General features: G+C 41.9%; 1 long non-coding RNA gene across 1 annotated transcript; it reads left to right on the plus strand.

The window, feature by feature from the left end:
* Positions 1 to 2,188: 2,188 nt before the first annotated feature.
* Positions 2,189 to 3,655, plus strand: LOC133631314 (uncharacterized). The gene is made up of 5 exons (XR_009821437.1): positions 2,189 to 2,284; positions 2,415 to 2,679; positions 2,805 to 2,911; positions 3,005 to 3,077; positions 3,177 to 3,655. It is a non-coding gene; the product is annotated as an uncharacterized LOC133631314 (long non-coding RNA).
* Positions 3,656 to 4,061: the final 406 nt, after the last annotated feature.

Raw genomic sequence — 4,061 nt, forward strand, 5'->3', positions numbered from 1 at the left:
CTTGTCAAAGCAGCGTCTCATGTAAGACTGACTTCCAAATGGTCGCTTGTTGTTGTTCTTTTTCCTTAAAAGTAGCATTTGTGTACACAGCATGCATTGATTAGCTCCTGCATGCATGAGATCAACAAACCCTCCCTACCACCGCTAGCTCAACCCAAATAGCCCCATCCCCCTGATTCCTCGGATTCCTCCCTTGTTCTGGAAATATGCAAATTAGGCGCTGTCAGTGATTCCCTTTGAACTTTTTATTTGGTCACAGGCTAAGAGGAATCACAGAGGTGGAGAGCAGGAACCGCAAAGCCCTTGGCCGCTCTTCTCCCACCATCTGCTGGACCTCATTTCATTTGAATAATAAATGATAGCCCTTTATTAAAAAAAATCTCCCTCTGATTCAGCTTCTTTAGTAGTTCAAGGAAGAGCGACCATCATGGTTTAGAAGGCTGAGGGGGGGGGGGCAACAGCTTGCAGATGGCCTCGAACCTTTAAAGACCATGCAGAATTCCCAAAACCGAATTGCATTCTGTTGACACTGAAGCTTTTAAAAATATGTTTCCTGCAGCCTGTGTTTTCCCTCTCAAAGAACAAAACGATACCCGAAAGGATTTACGTGCTCAGTCAATTCACTTAAATGCAAAACAAGAACAGAAAAAGGTTGCATCCAAGAATAGATGCTATCAGCAGGATGTGTGCAAGTGGCTTCATTCTTCTCGTGGTTGATGGCCACCAGATAAGAATGGTGCTCTCGTGGCATATGACGCTTCCCAGACTTGCGGGAACAGGACTAAGTGCAAACCCAAGGACTAGACATCACGGGTCCCCAAACTACGAATCCGGCCCGCCAGAGTCCGCAACCTGGCCCGCGAGACGTCCAAAGTAATTATTTATTTATTGTTTTTAAACCTGTCTCGTCCAGCTTCTCAGGCAAATCATTTTGTTGATGTAAATTCCTTATTTGTATTTGACTTTGCTAAATGTTTGGATATATTTAGTGTTTGAAGCACCCGGACCAGAAGAAGATGGGAGCGGAAATTGTGGGGATAAGACAACAACATCAACAACAAAAATATATATACCGTATTTTCCGGGCTATAAGGCGCACTTAAAATAGTTGTTTATCTTCTCAAAACTCGACAGTGCGCCTTATAACCCGGTGCGCCTAATGTACAGAATAATTTGGTTTTGCTTACCGACCTCAAACCTATTTTATTTTGTACATGGTGAAATGATAAGTGTGACCAGTAGATGGCAGTCACACAGAAGAGATATGTGTAGACTGCAATATGACTCAAGTAAACAACACCGAATCTGTACCCCCCCCCCCTCCACGAAGGAGAGGGTGGCAGAGCAGAAAAGAAACGGCAGATCAACCGTTGAAGAGGTTCATTTAGCCTACTAATGTGTATTTATAAATGGTTGATTTATATAGGCTAGTAAGGTAAAGTTTTGTACCTGACTGAGGAAGGCTGCAGAAGCTAGATAGCCGAAACTTGTCAGGTACAAAACTTTACCTTACTAGCCTATATAAATCAACCATTTATAAAAGGCAGATCAACTGGTCTAAAAGGGGAATCTATTTAAATGCTAGAGTATACAAATGAGTTTTAAGATGGGACTTAAATGCTTCTACTGAGGTAGCATCTCTAACTGTTACCGGGAGGGCATTCCAGAGTACTGGAGCCCGAATAGAAAACGCTCTATAGCCCGCAGACTTTTTTTGGGCTCTGGGAATCACTACCCAGGTAACACCTAACGTTAACGTAACGTTCCCTTATGGTTCTCTTTTGGTTATGCAAGATGAGAACGTTCTAAGAACATTCTAAGAACGTTCAACGGTCTTAGAACATATTAAAAAATATGGTTTTTTTTATATGTTCTAAGAACGTTCTTAGAACGTTCTTTGAACGTTCTCATCTATATACCAAATATAATTTGCCTGCAATGGAAACAGCAACTGTTAGGCTTTTATAAGTGTTTTTTTCGCAACTTTACTTTTTATACAGTATGTTGTAACGTTTCCCTAACTTTCTGCGAAAGTGTTGTGTTTTGTGAACAATCTGACGCCGGCTGAGTCAAGGCTGCACGCACAGCAGGTGGCGGTAATGCACACACAAGGTTGCTTGCCAACCGCCATGAAAATCAGAAGAAGAAGAAGAAGAAGGAGAAGAAGAAGAAGACTACACACATGCACAATTGAAGCTGCTCCGTGAGACAAAGAAGGACGAAGGCTAACTACTTCCAGAATCCCGATTTTAAAGCAATTTGGTGCGCCATCCATTTATCACAAGTAAGTACAGAAAGAGTGAAATACGAAGCACGTTTTTGTATAACAATTTCCAACCTACATGATTAATTTCAGACCATTTTACGGTTTTAGCGTTGTGTACGGCGCTAACTAGCATACATTTCTCGTGCAGGTTGGCTGTTATAAAGTTTCCAAACTGACCAAAGACCAACGAATGACTTCTAAAGAAGGGTGGATTTATTTGTAGTTTAGTTAAACAATAATTTGCCCCGTCAGTGATATGGTTTGAATGCTGCCTGAACGTTCCGAATTTGGCAGACACGGTGAGGACAATGCTGAGGAAAATTGCCACAACAAAGTCCTGGAGCAGCTTGGCCTCCGTGGAAAGTCAGGAAAAGTGGCGTTTGAGGACTTGCCCCTTTACAGAATAATAAATAGTAAGTGTTAATAATAGGTTTGCATCTTTGAACATATGTTGCATGTATGCTCACAAGGTCGATCTATCTGTTATTATTACAGTATTTATTCTAAAGGGAATTCTAAATTGTGCTGGTGATTGCAGAGGCATGCAGGGGTGTTTACAAGCAGATGACCACAGCTGAAGTGGATTGTGAGCTTGGAGAGGTCCTGAAACTGGCCACTTTTCGAAAGGGAGGTTCAAAATTTGAGGTACGAAGAAGATAAGATATCCCAATTTTGAATTCCCATTTTATTGAAGTTCCACTGCATGTCTTTTGAATTTGCAATTATAACTACTTGCAGGAGAAGAGGAGGAATTAAGAGGGAGGACAAAAAAGGAAAAAGAAACAAGCAAAAGAACAGAGTGAGATGAGAGGTAAATGATAAAGTAATTATGCCAATGTTTTAATTCAATTCAATTAATCTACATTCAAGTGCTGTCTTTGTTGTATTTCTGATAATTATTTACTTCCAGGATTTGGGTTTCCCTGCTTGGGCTGCTGCCCCCGCGACCCGACCTCGGATAAGCGGAAGAAGATGGATGGATGGATGGATGGATGGATGGATGGATGGATGGATTTACTTCCAGGAAGAGAACCAAGAAGGGGCAGGATACACTGACGCGCACGACCAAGACCACTGCATTCCATTCCATTTATAAATGATAAATGGGTTATATGTCAAAGCGCTTTGAGTACCTTGAAGGTAGAAAAGCGCTATACAAGTATAGCGCTTTTCTACCTTCAAGGTACTCAAAGCGCAATTGACAGTATTTCCACATTCACCCATTCACACACACATTCACACACTGATGGAGGGAGCTGCCATGCAAGGCGCTACCAGCACCCATCAGGAGCAAGGGTGAAGTGTCTTGCCCAAGGACACAACGGACGTCCCTAGGATGGAAGAAGGTGGGGATTGAACCCCAGTAACCATCAACCCTCCGATTGCTGGCACGGCCACTCTACCGACTTCGCCACGCCGTCCCCATTTTTGTATTATATCACTAATAAAGAATTATTTCTGTTGAAATCACTATCACAAATAAAGAATTAATTCTGTTGAAATTTCTGTTTGAGTGCTATTCCTGACAATATAGCATAAAAACAGATGTAAATAGCATGTTCCTAAACCGTTCCCTAAACGTTCTAGCCAAACGTTCTTGGCTAACATTCTGCTAACCAAGCAAGAACTCCACAACCAAACGTTCTTTGAACGTTATAAACGAACGCTCCCAGAACAATGCCACAACGTTCTCCTAACGTTCACATAACGTTCACATAACGTTCCCTTGTTACCTGGGTAATAAGCCGGAGTTCTTTGAACGCAGATTTCTTGCCGGGACATATGGTACAATACA

This window comes from Entelurus aequoreus, linkage group LG16 (genome assembly GCF_033978785.1).
Source record: "Entelurus aequoreus isolate RoL-2023_Sb linkage group LG16, RoL_Eaeq_v1.1, whole genome shotgun sequence".
In the NCBI taxonomy this organism is placed as follows: Eukaryota; Metazoa; Chordata; class Actinopteri; order Syngnathiformes; family Syngnathidae; genus Entelurus; species Entelurus aequoreus.